This window comes from Nomascus leucogenys, chromosome 10 (assembly GCF_006542625.1).
Source record: "Nomascus leucogenys isolate Asia chromosome 10, Asia_NLE_v1, whole genome shotgun sequence".
NCBI lineage: Eukaryota > Metazoa > Chordata > Mammalia > Primates > Hylobatidae > Nomascus > Nomascus leucogenys.
The window spans coordinates 78,070,489-78,089,956 of record NC_044390.1 but is presented as its reverse complement, the minus strand read 5'-3'; the positions used below and the strand labels follow the sequence as shown (position 1 = coordinate 78,089,956).

The window sequence follows — 19,468 nt, the reverse complement described above, 5'->3', positions numbered from 1 at the left end:
GTGGTTGAGGGTCATTGGTGTTCATTCCAGACAGACCTGGATTTGAACCTCGATCCCACCACTTTCCAAACCTCTTTCCTTGGACAAGTCCCTTCACCCCTCTGAACCTTAGTTCCCACATCTGTAGAATGGAGATGGCAATGAAACCCACCTTGTGGGAATGGGGTGAAAAGCAGCATCATTCCAGGTATATGCAGCATTGGTGGGTACTAGGGGGACAGAGACCAAAAGTTTTTATTTTAATAGTTATGCATGTATTTTAAGGTTACTGTCTACTTTTGGAAACTGTTACTGTCTACTGTTTTTTTCACTGATGGCAGTGCTCTAAAGTTCCTTTTCAAAATAAATTTATTGAAACAAAAAAGGAGCCAATTTAAAGACAAATATTAAGTCAAAAGTAGTACAGATGAAACTTGCAAAAACCTGTGAAGCAGAATTCAAATGACTGAAGTTTGAGAAACACTGAAATAATGCCCAATGCCTGGTACATAGTAGTTGCTCATTAAAAGTGTGTAGATAAAGATGGATTGGTATTTTACACTGGCTGCAGGCGGCCAGGCCATGGCTAGATGGAAACGCATGAGTAGGAGCTGGGTGTGATGGCTTACGCCTGTAATCCCAGCACTTTGGGAGGACAAAACGGATGAATCACTTGAGGTCAGGAGTTCAAGACCAGCCTGGCCAACATGGCAAAATCCCACCTCTACTAAAAATACAAAAATTAGCTGGGGGTGGTATGTGCCTGTAATCCCAGCTACACTGGAGGCTGAGGCAGGAGAATCACTTGAACCCAAGAGGCAGAGGTTGAGGTTGCAAGTGAGCCGAGATTATGCCTTTGCACTCCAGCCTGGGTGACAGAGCCTGACTCAATCTCAAAAATAAAATAAAATAAAATAAAAAATTTTTAAAAAAGAAATGCATGAGTGAGAAGATGCCAGAGTCATGTGACCTTGTGGAGTAGATGCTCTGATGCCTGATAAACCTCAGTCAAGAAATAGCCCTTGGGGAAGCAGGAGAATTTAGACACAGGAACAGGGGTGTGGCCAGTGCTCAGGACAGAGGGAGACTAATAAGAGGGGATTCAAGTGGTTCTTATGGGAAAACATGAATCTCAGAGGAAACGATTAAAGAGAAGTCAGCCCCAGGGCAAGCTCTGGTGCTTGGAGCTGTGACTTCTGATCCCCATTTCGGGTCTAGAAAACTTCCCACCTGAAATGTCTTGTCCCTCTTGACAACTGTCATCATATCCGGCACACAGGAGGAAGAGGGAGCCCAGGGCAGGATCCTGCAAGATGAGTCCTTTAAGCTGCCATAGGAAGCCACAGGGACTGGCCATAACCAGTCCATTTTCCATCTGGAACTTGGAAATATGGTCTTTCCTAGAGAAGAACGTCAAAGCCTCAGATGGCATCTAGGGGGCTAGACAGGGAGATAAATGAATAAGTTGGCAGGTTGAAACAATAATCCTGAGGTTGGTGTTTCACTGGGCATGTGCCACACCCAAGGTGACAAATTTAGTAAGTTGCTATGCAGGTCACATAAGATCCTGCATGTAAGTGTCTGGCACAGTGCCTGGCATCCAGACAATATGCAAGAAATGGTAGCTGTTATGATAATTGTTGTCCATCAGCCTAAGGGGGAGTCCTAAACCAAAGACTGAGAAGCCCCAGAAAGTCCAATATTCTGTTATTTTCTGACTGTAATACACAAAGAAATGTGCTCAGAGGAGCTAGTTGTTGGAAGGAAAGAACTGTTCAGTGGTTAGAGGAATGCCCAGTTTCTATTCTTTCTCTGATGAATTCTACAGTCTTCTCCAGCAGTAAAATTGAGATTTTTTTTTTTTGAAAAGATAGATTTAAAACTACTTTAGTGTTTTAAAACCCTGCTACCTTCTGAATGAGGGAGTATTACAATGGACTATTAGGACAATGCAGTAGCGCTTGAAGCCAAAAAATAGATTAAACTGACAAATTACTCAATGTTCTTGAACGTATTGAGAGATTTATACCAATAGCAGAGAGCCTGGGGTGAGTTATTAATAAGAACACAGAAGACAGAAAAAAAGAGGCAATGGCTAACTCTAGGAAAAACAAAATGTTATAGTCATAGCACACGAAGTGGCCCAGTTGTGATAATATAAACAATCATCAGGCTGGGCATGGTGGCTCCATGCCTGTAATCCCTGAACCTTGGGAGGCTGAGGTGGGAGGCTTGCTTGAGCCTGGGAGGTCAAGGCTGCAGTGAGCCATGATTCTGCCACTGCACTGTAGCCTAGGTGACAAAGTGAGACCCTGTCTCTCAAAAACAACAAGAAAAACAACAACAACAAAAACCCAATCATCATAATAAAACCATCAAATATTAATTCAATATTTGAATAGACTTTTTAAAGAACAGTCTTAGGTTTACAGGAAAATTAATAATATAGTTTAGGGAGTTCCTATATGCTCCATATCCAGTTTCCCCCATCACTAACATCTGACATTACTATCTGATACGAAATTTGTTACATTTAATGGACCAATCTCAATACATTATTATCAATTAAAGTCCATGGGTGATTAAGATTGCCTTAGTTTCTCCTAATGATTTTTTTCTGTTCTAAGATTCAATCCAGGAATCCATACTGCATTTATTTGTATGTATTTCCTTAGGCTCCTCTTGACTGTGGCAGTTTCTTAAACTTTCCTTTTTTTTGATGACCTTGATGGTTTTGAACAGTACTGACCAAGTATTTTACAGAATGTCCTTCAACTGGGGTTTGTCTAATGTTTTTCTCACGATTAGCCTGAGTTATGGGTGTTTAGGAGGGAGATCACAGTGATAAAGTGCCATTTTCATTACATCATACCAAGGGTACATATATTATCAACATGTTTTATCACTATTGATGTTGATCTTGATCACCTAAGGTACTGTTTGTCACTTAAATAATTTTAAAATATTAAACATAAAGTAGAAATAAAATATAATCAAAAAATTTAAATGGCACCAATCTATACTTGGAATATGAAGTGGTGAAGACTGTATATGTGTGTGGCTTGTGTGTGTGGCATGTGTGTGGCATGTGGGGATAGTGATGAGGGAAGATATCTTTACCTTTCATAGTTGAGAGACAATCAGTATCTGAATGGAGGAAAAAATCAAGAAATTACAGAATAAACATTCTATTTAGAAAAATGGAGGAAGAGAATTACTTCAGGAGAGTGAGAACTCAGGATGAGGAGAGGTGGGACAGGGAACAGGGACCATGGTGGATACTGACCTCTTGACACCCATCCCAACCTCCTTTTTCTTGACTTTCTGCTATACAGGCTGAAAAGCTAAAAAAAGAAAAACTCTCACGATCTTAAACTCCCTTGCAGCTGGGGGTAATTAAGACACAGCTCTTGCCAATAACATAATCAGAAACCTGCTGGGGATTTCTGGGAAACTCTTTGCTACCTTCCTTCTGCCTGGAACACAGATGTGATTGATGACTTAAGGGGCTGCAGCAGCCATCTTGTGGTCATGAGGGAAAGGCCAAGAAAATGGAAAAACATCTGACCTGATGCTGTTGAGCCACTTAGCAAACTGCTCACATCTGGACCTCTGGTTGTGAATAACACCAAAAATATTAAAATCAATTCTTATAGTTTGTTAATTGGGTTTTCTGTTACTTGCAGCCATGTGCAATCCATAGCAAATATAAGGACTGTTTGTCTTTTTTTAAAAAAATCAATGTGTCTGCAGTATTTTGATTACCATTAAAATGAAATTTTAAAATAGATTAGTAGAGTAGAGTGTTAGTAGTTAGCAAAATAGTCCCTGGACTCAGGGACTGACTGGCACACACGGGGTTCTCATGTAGTTTTGGTTGAGGCCCAGGTCTCTTCCTGGTTCCTGCATAGCTCTTAGACCAAGTCCTCCCCCATTCTTCAGGCAAACACCTCTTAGGCAGTTAGGAAAGAATACTGCAGATGTAGCAGCCTCTGTGACAGTCCCCATTACATTCCTGCACTTTGCATCTTGACATATATAGATTTTACTTAATGCTATAAATTAAGACAGTTGTGCTGAAGTCCAATTAATCCAGTGAATTTTCTGGGACAAATGCAAGGCAAAGCTTGATTATGAGGTAGGAGCCCAAGCTCCTGTCTATTTTTTGCTCCTTTCTTTCTGATAAAGCCACTGCACAAAGGCCTCAAAAATACTTTCTGGGCTGGGCACAGTGGCTCATGCCTGTAATCCCAGCACTTTGAGAGGCCAAAGCAGGTGGATCAACCGAGGTCAGGAGTTTGAGACCAGGTGAAAGCCCATCTCTACTCAAAATACAAAAATTAGCCAGGCGTGGTGGCGGGCGCCTATAGTCCCAGATACTCAGGAAGCTGAGGCAGGAGAATCACATGAACCTGGAAGGTGGAGGTTGCAGCCAGCCGAGATCGTGCCACTGCACTCCAGCCTGGGTGATAGAGTGAGACTCTGTCTCAAAAACAAACAAATAAAATTTTCTGAATTCTCCTCTGCTCTATGTCTATTTCTTTAGAGATACAACAAAATAGTTAAGAATCAGAACCCTGCATGTCATCCTAGACACTTCCCTCATCTGCTTTATCCTCGAGTCCTATTTTACCCCTTGGAATCTCTCAAGGCCATCTCCTATTCATGACCTCTTCATCACCCTAGCTCAGGCAGCTGTCAGTGGTTGATGTCCCCCTCTGTTCAAAGCCCTCCAATCGCCCCATCTCACTCAGTGTGAAAACCAGTGACCTACCAGCTCACCTGTGATCTAGTCTCATTTAACCTCTCTGGCCTCACTCTCCTCCATTCTTTCCCTCATTTTCCCTTTTCTACTCACATATGCGCCATGTCCCCCCTTACTTTTGCCTGGAATGCCCTCCTACCCGCCCAGGCCCACGTTTTGCCCTTTATCTTCCTAACTCCTATTCACCCTTCAGAGCTAACTTAGTTATCACCTCCTCTAGGAAGGCTTTCGTGATTCCCAATGTTATATAAAGAGAACTCCCCAAGGACAGGGTTCAACATCTCCTATTTTAGCCCCAGCATCAGAACAGTTCCTGACACAGAGTGGGCACTCAATAGATGTTTGTTGAGTGAATGAATGTTGGTAGACAGAAGAAAATAAGCTGTTGCTTCCAGCAAGTGGCAATTGAGCCTGTGAGCACAGCTGTGTTTGGGGTGAGAGACTGCCCTCTAGGGCAGCCCGTACATGCTCTGTTAGAAATGCTTTGAGTGCAAGTAACCATAAATCCAGCTAATATGGCCGAAAATACAAGTTGTGCCAAACTATGGCACACAGGGCAAATCTGGCCCTTAGCCCATTTTTGAAAATGAAGTTTTCTCAGAACATAGTCACAGCCATTTGTTAACATATTGTCAAAGGCTGCTTTCATGATACAAATGAAGAGTTTAGTAGTCATGACAGAGACATATGGCTGGCAAAACTTAAAATATCTACTATGCGGCCCGAGGAGTTTCCAGGGTTAGTTTCATAGCTGAACAATACTCAAGACATTGGGATAGTGTCTCTGTTATTCTCTTGGCTTTCTCCTCATGGTCACAAAATGGCTTCCACAGCTCCAGGCATCACATCCTCACATAACTGCATTTGAGAAGGAAGTAACTGGAGGCTTAGAGCACAGAGATCCTCTTATGTTTTCCTCTTATCAGGGAAGAAAAACTTTCCCAGGCTGCCCATAAATTGACCTCTATACCTTGCTGATCAGACTGGGTTACACGCCCATCCTCTAAGCCAGAGGCTGAACCCACCTTCCTTAAATCCCGGAACAAGATTAGAGTCCTCACAGCAAGGAAGAAGAGAAGGGATGTTACATTAGCGGGCAACCACAGTGTCTGCCATAACATTCCCTCCGATTACCTTTCTCTCTCCTCAGTGGCATCTGACTCTCCCTTAGGAAGGGAACTGCCTTAGATCTGGAAAAAGACTTTGCCAAGAGCTCAGGTTCGAAGGTGAGCTACCTCTTCCCCAGGGTGGGGTACAAAGTAGCACTACTGAAAGGCGAGCTGCTGCATTGTATAATTGAAGGAAAAGAATTTGAAGCTTCAGGGACAAAATCGGAGATCCAGGGTGGAGACAGAGGTGAGGGCACTGGCAAGATAGTGTCCTAGCAGAAAGTCACTGTCCAATCTGACTTTTCTGCCCTTTACAAAATCTTGTATAAAGTCTGTTAAATTCGTAATAACCACTAGAACACAGTTGTTGCAAACAAGAAAAAAACAAGCTAAACCGTCTTAGGTGAAAAACAAAAACAGAATAAATCTTCAAAAGCACAACTGAATAGTCCGCTAGGAAGAATGGATGAGGGAGAGAGGGAAGCAGGACTGAAAAGATGGGATTTGATTTCTCTTTATTTCTCTGCCCCATTTCCTCCTTAATGGCTCCATTCTCAGGCAGTTTTCCTCCGCAGCACACGATGGCTGTCAGCAGCACCTGGAGAAAGATCATTCCTTTTTTTAGACCAGCAAGCAAAGGAGTCTCTTCCCTCAATTTGTAGAAAACATTCATCTTTATTCTGATTGAACAAGCTCAGGTCACATGCCCATTCTTGGGCCAATCACTGTAGCCAAGGGGTGGGGATTATCCTGATTGGCTCAGACCTCAGCCACAGGCCCCACCCCTGGAAGAGGATGTCACTTCCTAGAAGCCCATGGGCCCTTGGGGAGGGACGGGCACTGTTCCCCAGAGCAGTGCAATCAGTGCTGGCAAACTGAAGCTGCAAGTGTCCGAGGGACCCTGGGACATCTTTGGGGTCTGCGTAGGTACCTATGGAGGAGCAGAGATGGCAGATGAAGGAGGCCGTGGAGGAGAAAAGGAACACAGGAATTCACCAGAAATTGGCAGGCTGTGGAATTGATGGAGTCCACTTACTGTCCAGGCCTAAGGGGGTAAGGAGACGTCTTCTGTCCCCCATGCTGGCATTTGGGTCACATGTGGAATCCGTGGTAAACTGAGGCACCTGTCTTCTCCTTCCCAGGTCCAATAATCCCATCCTTTGCCGAACGCTTCACTGTGGTACTGGCATCATTTCAAGCATTTAATCCTCGTTCCAACTCTACGAGGAAGGTACTGTTGTTCCCACTTCACAGGGGAGGTTATTGAGGCACAGAAAGGTCAACCAATTCACTCAGGGTCACGCAGCTCCAACACAGTGCAGTTGGGATTCGAACCTGCAATGTGGTTCCCAGTGCATCCCACCATGACCATTCCACGTGGCCAAAGCCAGCGCGCCTGGAATCCGGGAAGGGAGTTCTTTCTATTGCAGGCCAGGAGGGGGGTACATCCCACTTGCCTTGAGGGCCCCTAGTGCTTGTCAGGAGGCGACAGACCGAGGTGCTCTCCTCTCTGGGGCAACTGAACTGCCACCAGAAAAATGACCCATAAACTCGAGATGGAGCCCGCTTTCCCTCTGTGGATTCCACCCTCCATTACGTCTCTCCCTCAATTAATTAATAAAGCCCCGCGCCTCTCTGCCTGGCTGCTTCCTTCCCTCAGTCGACCTCCCCATCTCCACTGAGATCCCGTTTTTTTCCCCTCCCCATGGCCCAGCCTGCTATTGTCTCTCGGTCCCTACAGTTGCTCCTCATAGGGAGGCTGTTGGAGAGAAAGAGAACACGGAAGGCCCCGGGTGGATTTGGGCAGCCGTTAAAACGGGGCTCTGCTTCATTGAATCTCAGTTTTGTGAAGCTCTCCTGCTGAGCCCAGCCTCTGCTCCAGATTCATCCGTATGGGCAGACCTCCCAAAGACAGGTTTGGTCCAAGGACAGGTTCAAGGTCGAAGATGGGGTTCAGAGCTCTCTCTGAGGGCCCGTGCTCTCTGGTTTCCTATTTGCAGGCACACCTTTTATGAACAGCTTGGTTCTGGGCTAAAAATGTGTGGGAAAGAGCTGAGGCCCTAAATTCAGGCAGACCTGGCTTCAAGTCCTAGCCCAACAATAACTGGCCTGGTGACTTGAACTTCTGTGGGTCTCATTTTCCTGTCCTGTAAAATGGGGATAGTAGCAGAAATTGTATATTTGGAAGTTAAACGACAGAACATGCAAATCTCTTAGCACAGAGCCTGACACAATGGAAGTAACTGATTTTTTTTAAATAGCTTTTTTTTTTTTTAATTTTTTTATTTTTTTGAGACAGGGCCTTGCTTTGTCACCCAGGCTGGAGTGCAGTGGTGCAATCACAGAATACTGCAGCCTCAACCTCCCAGGCTCAAGCAATCCTCCCACCTCAGCCTCGGGAGTAGCAGGGACTACAGGGGTGTGCTATCACACCTGTCTAATTTTTGTATTTTTTTTTTTTTTTTGTAGAGACAGGGTTTCACCATGTTTCCCATGGCTGGACTCAAACTACTGGTCTCAAGCAGCCCACCCAGCTCAGCATCCCAAAGTCCTGAAATTACAGGCATGAACCACTGCGCCCAGCCAAAAATTTGCTATTTTATTGTCAGTAGAATCGTTACAATTATTTTATGACTTTCCAAGATAGCATGCTACCCTTGGAGAAACAGCACAGAGCAGGAGCTAAGAACACAGACTCTGGATTCAGTCTTCATGACTTTAAATCCTGGCTCTGTCATTTTTCAGCTCTGTGACCTTAGGCAAGTTATTCTACCCCTCTGTGCCTCAGTTTCTTGATCTTGAAAATGGTAATAATAATAGTACCCACCTCGCAGGCTCTTGTGAGGATTAAATGTGATGAGACATGTAGAGGGCTTAGAACAGCACACAATGAATATTAGCTATTATTATTTTCCAACATTCACTAACTTCTCAGTAAATGAAAACTGTCATTCTTTCAGTGGTGGGTTTTGATCAGTGGCAGGCTAGTAGCAGCCAGCTGTCCTAAAAAAATTGTAGGCCAGGCATAGTGAACACATGCCTGTAACCCCAGCACTTTGGGAGGCTAAGGTGAGAGGATCACTCGAAGCCAGGAGTTTGAGACCAGCCTGAGCAACGTAGCAAGATCCCATCTCTTAAAAAATGTATACATGTATGCATGTACATACATACTTTTTTGTGTGATGAATTTTACTGATTTAAAGGATGTGTGGTGCAAAATTTGCAAATAATAATAAAGTTTCATTTAGTTTTGCCAAGCTCTGTAGCCATTATCTATCTGTAATTGCAAGTTAACCATGATCTCCTTCCTTCATTTGTTTGAAATGGGATCTTGATATAATTCAGGCTGATCTTGAACTCCTGGGCTCAAGCAATCCTCCTCAGTAGCTGGGACTACAGGCACCCACCAACCATGCCTGGCTAATGATTTTAAAAAAAATTTTTTTAGAGATAGGGTCTCTCTGTGTTGTCCGGGCTGCAAGCCAACCATGATTTGACAAATGGAGTTGCACCCCAACTGTGAGTGTATTTCCAACATGAATGTTGGCTGATTTTTCATTTCCATTAATGAGTAAAATGAAAGTGAGACAATGAAGACATATGTTGGAACTTCACTCAGCCATCAACTTCTTTGCTAAATTGGATAATAGTTTTTAATACTGGAAGAATATTTACTCCAATTTTTATTGCTATTCACAATGTAATGGGTATAACACAACACACTTTAAAATTTAATCTGTATTATAACATTTTCTTCATTTCTTTCTGAGGTCCAGACAATCAGCCAAAGCCCTGATTGGTAGCATCTGTCTATTTTCATGGTGTAAATATTTCCACCATGGCTAGATTCAAGTTAACAAGATAGAGTCACTGAATGTGAAGTTGGAAAGAGAGGCACAGTGAGTGACCCACCATTATACGTTATTTCCACCATATAGATACAATAGACCCTAATCTCAAGAGCATAGATAATAGCAAAATTTATAAAATAATCAGAAAGTGATGAGTAGTGTATCATTTATTATATGTTTTTAATTTAATCTCTTTGTTATATAATTTAATTTAAAATAATTGCTGTTTAACAACTAGCTTGCCAAATTTCTTTTTTTTTTTTTTTTTTTTTTTTTTTTTGAGACGGAGTCTTGCTCTGTCACCCAGGCTGGAGTGCAGTGGCGTGATCTCGGCTCACTGCACAGCTTGCCAAATTTCTAAAAGTTTAACAATTGGCTTTCATGAGCCAGTGTGAGCTACCTCTAGCATACCTCTGGTTTTGATAGCTAAATCCCCAGAGGAAGCTTCAAGAACAACAAAAGAGGAAATGCATTAAATAATTATGGGACATGAGAGATTTTTAAAATTATGCATTAAGAACAATTTTTCCTAAATGAGGGGTTTTCCTTATTGTGGTAGATTGTATTTTCCAAAGGTGGCCACAAAATATCTCTTATTCTCAAATGTTCTTCTAGTACTCTGCCACTCTACTGTGAAGAGGTAAGAGTCGGTGTCCCCTCTCCTTGAATTGGGGTGAGTTTGGGATTGCCTGGAGCAATAGAGTATGGTGGAAGTGGCTTCCATCCATAGGTGACTTCCAAGGCTAAGTCTGAAAAGGTGGTGCCACTTCCTCCTTGTGACCTAGAAAACTCACTCTTGAAGCCTATAGCCTCTATGTAAGCAATCTGGCCAAACTGAGACTGCCATGTTGTGAGGAAGCCCGAACTAGCCTATGCAGAGTGACTGCACGGAGAGCCCGGAGACTCCATGAAGAGAGACGCCCGGGAACACCCAGCTGCCCCCTGCTGGCCCAGCACCAGCTCCATCTGACTGTAACTGTGCAAGAGGCTCTGGGCCAGATCCACGCATCAGAGACCCCGGCAGAGCCTTGGACATGTTAAAGCTTGTAGAGTCCTGAGAAGGATGTCAGCGCCGAATTAAGAAAAACGTTATTAGAAACTGGAAGAAAGGGGATCTTAGCCATGTGGTGGTGGAAAGTTTGTCACCTGCGGTACCATAGAAAAAAAACATGTATCCAGTGAACTCACTGTTAGAGCAGAATATTAAAAGTGTTATCTGGCTTTTTCTTGCTACCTATGATAAAATGTAAAAGGAAAGAAACGAACTAAAACAAGCTATTAAATATAAAGGAGCCAGGACCTGCTGAACTTGAAAACAAAATTATTTTTCGTTCCTAGCTTCTCTAGATGGCAAAAACTTCTCAAACTGAGAAAAGGCCTCAGGCGCTTATTACCTGATTTCAAGACTTACTATAAAGTAAGTCTACAGTAATCAAGACAGTGTGGTATTGGTGAGAGGATAGTCACATAGATCAATGGAACAGAATAGAGAATCCAGAAATAGACCTGCTCGTATATGGTCAATTGATTTTCAACCAAGGTGCAAAGCCAATTCAATAGAAAAAGGATAGTCTTTTTCAATAAAGAGGGCTAGAAAAAATGGACATTATATGCAAAATAAAACAACCCTCAGCCCATACCTAGCTCCCTGTACAAAAATTAACTTTAAATGGATCATAGACTTAAATGTAAAACCTAAAACTATGAAACTTTCAGGAGATGACATAGGAGAAAATCTTTGTGACTTAAGTTTGGCAAAGATTTCTCATGTTGGACACAAAAACACAAATCATAAAAGAAAAAAGCTGATAAATTGGGCTTCATCAAAATTTAGAACTTCTGCTCTTTCAAAGCCTTGGTTAAGAAAATGAAAAGACAAGAAACTGGGAGAAAATATTTACAAAATACATATCTTATAAAGGAGTGGTTTCCAAAATAAGAAGATAAAAAAACTCTCAAAACTCAATTTTGAAAGGAAACTCAGTGTTATTATAAAGCAACCCAATTTAAAGTAGGCAAAAGACTATCTGTTCTCCACTGAATTACCTTTGTACCTTTGTCAAAAATCAGTTGTCCATTATGTATGGATCTATTTATAGACTCTGTATTCTGTTCTATTGATCTATATTCCTGTCTTTATACCAATACCAAGCTGCCTTGAATACTGTAGTTTTATAATAAGTCTTGAAATCACATAGTGTTAGTTCTCCAACTTTATTATTTTTCAAAGGCTTTCTAAGTCCTTTGTCTTTCTTTATGAATTTTAGAATAAACTTGTCACTTTCTACCAAAAAATAAAAGCCTTCTGGGATCTTTGATCAGAATTGCATTAAATCTGTAGTTCAATTTGGGGAGAAATTGCCATCACAACAATACCAAGTCTTCCAACTCATGAACAGGATATATCTCTCCACCTATTTGGCTCTTTTTAAATTTCCTTCAGCAGTGTTTTATAGTTTTTAGTCTAGAAGTATTTCATCATTTTTTTGTCAGATTTATCCCATGACACTTTTTACTTTTGATGCTATTGTAAATGGTATTGTGTTTTAATATTCCAATTTCTAGTTGTTCTTGACTGTATTTAGAAGTGCGATTGATTTTTGTATAATGATCTTGTATCCTGCAACCTTGCTAAACTCAATTACCTGTCCTCAATTACTAGAAAATCATCAGATTTTATATAAAGATTATCATATCATGTGCAAATTTTACTTCCTTTTTTCCAGTGTTAATGCCTTTTATGTCTTTGCCTTGCATTATCAAAATGGCTGTAACATCCACTGCAGTGTTGAATAGGAATGGGTGAGAGCAGGCATTCTACATCTTACATATAAAAATTAACTCAAAACAGTTTATAGATCTAAATGTAAAGATACAACACTACAAAGATTCCTGAAGAAAGAAAATTTTTGTGACCTTGGGTTAGGCAAAGGGGATGTTCTTAGACACACTATCAAAAGCATGAGCCATAAAAAAATTGAAAAAGTGATCTTCATGAAAATTAAAACCTTCTGCTCTTTGAATAACTCTTTTAAGAGAATGGAAATGTGAACTATGGACTGAGAGAAAATGTTTGCAAGTTACACATCTGAATTAAAGAAAAACAAAAACTTGTATTCACAATACATAAAGAACTCTCAAGGCTCAATAATAAAATAAACAGCCCGGCTTTTATAATGGGCAAAAGATTTGAACAGACATTTCACCAAACAAGATGGCAAATAAAGACATGAACAGATGTTTAGCATTATTAGTCATTACAAAAATGCAAATTTAAACCACAGTGAGACACCACTACATACCTATTGGAATGGTAAATTTAAAAGACTGGCTATACTGGGTTGAATAGGGTCCCCTCCAAATTCATGTCCACTGGAACCTCAGAATGTGACCTTATTTGGAAATAAGATATTTTCAGATAATTAGTTAAAGCAAGGTAATAGTGGATTAGGATAGACCCTAAATCTAGTGACTGACTGTTGTCCTTAAGAAGGCCACATGAAGACACAGAGACACACAGAGAAGAGAATGCCATGTTAAGCCAGGGACAGAGATTGGAGTGATGTATATATAAGCCCAGGAATATCTGTGGCCACCAGAGCTGGAAGAGGCAAGGAAGCTCTCTCCCTGAGAGCCTCCAGAGGGAATCAACCCTGCTGACTCTTGACTTTAGACTTCTGGCCTCCAGAGCAGTGAGAAAACACGTTTCCCTTGTTTTAAGACCCCCAGTTTGTGGCAATTCATTACAGCAACCCATGGAATCTAATATATTGACCATTCCAAATGCTGGGGAAGAATGTGGAGGAAGTGGAACTCTTGTACATTGCTGATGGGAATGTAAGATAGTACAAGCTCTTTGGAAACCAGTTTGGCAATTTTTTAAAAAAGTTAAACACCTGCTGCAGGATCCAGCCATTCTGCTCCTAGATATTTACCCAAGAGAAAAGAAAGCTGTGGTGGGCAAAATAATGGCCACTGAAGATGTCCATGCCCTAATCCCTGGAACCCGTAAACATGTTAAATTGCATGACAAAGGAGACTTTTTAGATGTGATTAGATTAAGGGTCTTGAGATGGAGAGATTGTTCTGGATTATCCAGGTGGGTCTGATGTCATCACAAGGGTCCCTATAAGTGAAAGAGGGAGGCAGAAGAGTGAGTGTGAGAGTGACATCGTGTGACAAGACTTGACTGGTCTTTGCTGCCTTTGAAGATGGAGGAAGGAGCCACAAGCCATAAATTCAGGTGGCCTCTAGAAGCTGGAAAAGGCAAGGGAACAGATTCCTCCTAGAGCCTCCAGAAGGAATGCAGCTGTGCTGACACTTTGATCTTATCCCAGTGAAACTCATTTTAAAATTCTGACCCCCAGAACTATAAAATAATAAATTTGTGTTGTTTGAAGCCTCTATGTTTGTGGTGATTTGTTATAGCACCCATAGCAAACAAATACAAAAACATATATCCACACAAAGACTTGTAAGCATCAATGTCCACAGTAGCTTTATTTGTAATAGACAAATATCCACCAATATGGATAAACAAATTATGGAATATCCACGCAATGGGATTCTACTCACATACTGCATTATTCCCTGTATCTGGCATTCTGAAAAGGGCAGAACTTCAGGGACAGAAAATAAATGAGGAACTGCCAGGGGCTGGGTGGGTGATAGAAATGACTACAAAGGTATACAAGGGAAGTTTTTTGGGTGATTGTAATGGTAGTTACATAATTGTAGGCATTTGTTGAACTTACAGAACTATATCCCTAAAAAGGGCAAATTCTTCTGTATATAAATTTTACTTCAGCAACTTTGACTTAGAAAATGGAGAGGTGAGAGACATAACAAGGAAAAAGAAGGACGTGGCTGGGCGCAGTGGCTCACACCTGTAATCCCAGCATTTTGGGAGGCCAAGGCAAGTGGATCACCTGAGGTCAGGAGTTTGAGACCAGCCTGGCCAACATGGTGAAACCCCATTTCTACTAAACATACAAGAAATTAGCTGGACATGGTGGTGTGCACCTGTAATCCCAGCTACTTGGGAGGCTGAAGCAGGAGAATCTCCTGAACCTGGGATGTGGAGGTTGCAGTGAGCTGAGATTATGCCATTGCACTCCAGCCTGGGTGACAAGAGAAAAACTCCATCAAAAAAAAAAAAAAAAAGGAAGGGCCTCAGACCAAATATCGAATTCAGGTGGGATTGTAAGTTCCTTTAAGACACAAGAAAGATTTATGGCAGTGCCTCATAGAACCTTTCCAGTAGAGAAAAGCTTCTCTAAGGATCTAAAGGCCATGCCTTACAGGCACTTTCCATTACATGACAAGCCTTTTTAAGATCTTAAAGGCATTGATCTACAGTGATCTCAATGGGAACCCACGGTAGAAAAGGGCTTATCTCAAAGAGATTTGTGATTTTGGCTTTTCTTTAATGGCATGAATCTTGATAAGGTTTGTAGGAAACACACAATGTTTTTAATAGAATTGTTCTGGTGGAAGCTGTGCCTGCTTGAACTGAAAGTAACAGAGAGAATAGAAAATAAAATGAGGTCTTTGGGTTTCCAAACTTCTATAGGTAAGAAGCAAGCCAAGAAAAACCCTCAGCTGCAAACATGGCTGTACTTTATGGAAAATAACAGTGACTCAGAATCATATCCAGGGAACAATCATGAATCCCAGTCAAGGAATTGGCAACATTTAGCAACATTTGCCCGGCTGGATTTTAGAATTGCTATGGACCAGTGATTTACCTCCCATTTTCTACCTCTTTAAATGTGAGTGCCTATAATAGTTATCTTGTGCCTGACCCATGACTGCATGTTGAGTGTGTAAGAAGCAGTTAACTTGCTCTTTATAGATGTTCAGGTCAAAAAGAAAGGTACTCAAAGAGCTGTCCCCAAAGTATCATACCTGAGGAGCATCATGTGGGCCTGGACCTATTTAGATAATAAAATCCTGCACCTTGATACTAAGCCTGATCCTGTAATGGGATGAAACTCCTGGGAGGTCTCAGAAAAGTGTATTTTACATGTGAAATGGATATGAATTGTTGTGGCCAGAGAGTGAGCTTGGCACATTATATTTTCCGAAAATGTCTGCAGTAGTATTTCCCAACCCACATGCCCTTCTAGAACTTTGCAACTCCTCCATAAAGAGGTGGAATCTATGTCCCATCCCCACTTGAGCTTGGTTTGGCATTTCTGACTTTCTTGACTGGTGGAGTACAGTAAAAGTGATACTATGTGACTTCTGAGGCTAGGTCACAAAAATACCATATACTTCTGCCTTGATTTATTGAGATGCTCAATCTTGAAACCCAGCCACCATGCTGTGAGGAAGCCCAAGTAGCCTTTGAAGAGACCCAGATGGAGAGGAACCAGAGTTCTCAGTCTAATGCCCTGGCTGAGTTCCTAACCAATGGTTAGCACCAAGATGCCACGTGAGTGAGCTATCTTGGAAGTGGATCTTCCCACCCACATTGAGCTGTGTCAGCTGAAGCCCCATGCAACAGACACAAGCTGACCCCACTAAGTCCTGTCCAAATTGCTGATTCACGAGCAAAATAAGTGATTATTATTTATTTCAAGCCACTAAGTTATGGGGTACATTGTTACACAGTAATGAATAAACAGAACCTTTACCTAGAGGTCTCTAAAAATAGTATAGAAATGAACCCAGAGCCAAAGCAATAAGAAAAATATTGATAGATGAGTACTTTAAAATGTAAAGCTTCTGCATACCAAAAAGAGTCATAGACAACATTAAAAGTTAAAGATATCCATTTCCAGGTATATACACACAAGAATTGAGAGCAGGGACTTAAAAAGATATTTGTATACCCATGTTCATAGCAACACTATTCACAATAGCCAAAAGATGGAAACAATCCAAGTGTCCATCGATGGATGAATGGATAAGCAAAAATGTAGTCTATCCACACAATGAAATATTATTCAGCCTTAAAAAGGAAGGAAGTTCTGACATAGGCTACAACATGAATGACACTTGAAGACATCATGCTAAGTGAGATAAGCCAGACACACAAAAAAGATAAATATTGTATGATTTCACTTATGTGAGGTTCCTGGAGTAATTATAGAGACAGAAAGTAGAATAAGGGCTACCAGGGGCTGGGGGAGGGAGAATGGGGAGTTACTGTTATAATGGGTGCAGTTTCAAATTTGGGTGATGAAAGTTTTGGAGATGGATGGTGGCGATGGTTGCACAACAGTGTCAGTGTACTTAATGCCACTGAACTGAACTCTTTTTTTTTTTTTTTTGAGTCTCACTCTGTCGCCCAGGCTGGAGTGCAGTGTCACGATCTCAGATCACTACAACCTCCACTCCCAGGTTCAAGGGATTCTCGTGCCTCAGCCTCCCAGGTAGCTGCGATTACAGGCATGCACCACCGCACTCAGCTTTTTTTTTTTTTTTTTTTTTTTTTTGTATTTTTAGTAGAGACAGGGTTTCACCATGTTGGCCAGGCTGGTCTCGAACTCCTGACCTCAAGTGATCCACCCCACCTCAGCCTCCCAAAGTGCTGGGATTACAGGCATGAGCCACCGCACCCGGCCTGAACTGGACTCTTAAAAATGGTTTAAAGGGTAAATTTTATGTTATGTGTATTTTACCACCATAAACAAGATAATTCAAAGACAAATAGAACACGGGAAAAATATTTGCAAAAATAACGGCTATATATTGCCAGTTTTTAAAAACATAGGCAAAGATAGAAACATGCAATGCAAAATAAGAAGAATTAGGATGAGGAGGAGAAATAAAAATGGCTAAAAACCAATTTGGAAATATATCCAATCTCTCTAGTGAGCAGTTTTAGTGGTGTGTGGGATAATATCATATATAGCTGTTGAGCGTGTAAATTAGCATCTTTCTGGAAGGCAGTTTGGTTCTATGCATGAAATCTTTTTTTAAAAAGTTCCATGACCCCCCAAGTGCACTATTAGGAATTAAGTATAAAACATTAGTCAGATAAAATAGATATAAGGGCAAGCAATAGAGGATGGCTAATAATCAGACAAAAGTTTAAATCAACCTACAACCCCCCGTAAGAGGAGGTTCGTAAATAAATGCTGGCACAACCGTGGACTATGCAAACTTTAAAAGGGACGACATTCTTCTATATTTATTGACATGCCGAGGTGTGCATGACATATTTTAAGTGAAAAAGATGCAGATTAAGAGACAATATGTACAGTATGGGGGCGGAAAGTGCATGTGTCTGAATACATTAGAAGTCTAGAAGAAATGTTAACCATGCTCATTTGTGGGTAGTGGAACTCCAGATAATTTTTTTCTTCCTTACACCCATCTATTTTTTTCTTTTTCGGGGCTATGAGCATATATTCCATCAGAAAATTTTAGAAGACCTTTTTTTTTTTTTCCCCACAATTACAGAAAAGCACAGATGTGGTCCTGGCTGGAGAGGGAAGAATCCCACTGCTCTTCTCATTTGAGGATCTCAAGGCACATCAAAAAACATCTGCTGAGGACGTGGCAGACCCTAAAGATGTCTCGGTCAAAGTTGCCCTCCCTAGAGAGTTCCAGTCCCAGTCTGGTCCCAGTCCAGTCCACACAGAGCATTCACCGACACTCCTCAAATCCTCCATCATCTGCGCAAGTGGAGTAGATAAAGTTCGTAAGAATCTGGGATCTCATTCACCACCTCTTTTCCCATCTTTCCATGGCATTGGGCTCCTCCTGGGACACCTGCTTCCCTGTTTTCTGTTGCTTCCTCCTGCCTTAAGATGGTGACATTGAGCAGACATGATCAAAAGATGTCCCCAGAAGCCAACCTTCTCTAAGCAGAATCTGATTCTGGGTTCTCTGAATGCTGCCTCTCCACTACCCCACAAAGAAAGCTGAAACTGGGGAGCTTCTTGTTAAGGGAGAAACAGTTTTCTTCTTGCCTTTCCTAGTGAGTTCTTTCTACCTGGAAGATGGATGTGTGGCCTGGAGCTGCAGCAGCTATTTTGTGTCCACAAGGAAGTCCCATATCCTAAGAAAATGAAGCAGGAAATTAGAAGAAACTGATGTCTCTGGTAGCTTCTTTGATGCTTTGCATATCTTTGAGCTGCCTGCCCCGAACTCATTTTGTGAAATAAATTGTTTAAGCCAGATTATCAGAGGTTTACAGGCAGAGATGATCCTAATTGATCTCTTGGGGTTTCCATCATGTCCACAATGCCTGGGCTTAGCCCTAAGTATGAGGCTGTGGTGTGTGTGTGTGTGTGTGTGTAGGAGGTGCGTCCCTTTCAACTGCTGGCAGCACTGTTCTCTGTATTGCAATTCTTCTCTATGCTCATTTAATCTTTGTAACAACCCTCAAGGGAGGTACCATTTCCATCTTCCTTTCACAGCTGGGAAATTGAGGCTTCCAGAAGATAAGTGACTTGCTTAAGTTTACACTAATCTGAGGACTCTTCCTATGACATTACATGATTCAGCCAGGGCAGAAGACAGTCTTGTTAATAGTTGTTGTTGTTAATGAGGCCATTTCTTGGTTCTCTGGAGAGTCCTCAAACCTAGGCCTTTGCTTTAAGCTTAACAAATAGCACAGTGATGAAGAGTGCAGACCATGGTCTGGGAAGTAGACACCAAGGTGGAAGTGAACTTGCAAGAGATTTATTGAGGAAGATACCAATGAAGGATAAAGGGGAGGGGAAGCCAGGCACAGTGGCTCACGCCTGTAATTCCAGTGCTTGGGGGACCAAGGTGGGAGGATGCTTGAACCCAGGAGTTCAAGACCA

The 19,468-nt window shown here is 41.7% G+C and overlaps 1 long non-coding RNA gene across 1 annotated transcript; it reads left to right on the top strand.

Moving 5' to 3' along the window:
- Nucleotides 1–6,694: 6,694 nt before the first annotated feature.
- LOC115837085 lies at nucleotides 6,695–18,721 on the top strand. Its single transcript, XR_004032127.1, has 3 exons — nucleotides 6,695–6,906; nucleotides 6,996–7,084; nucleotides 18,117–18,721. It is a non-coding gene; the product is annotated as an uncharacterized LOC115837085 (long non-coding RNA).
- Nucleotides 18,722–19,468: the final 747 nt, after the last annotated feature.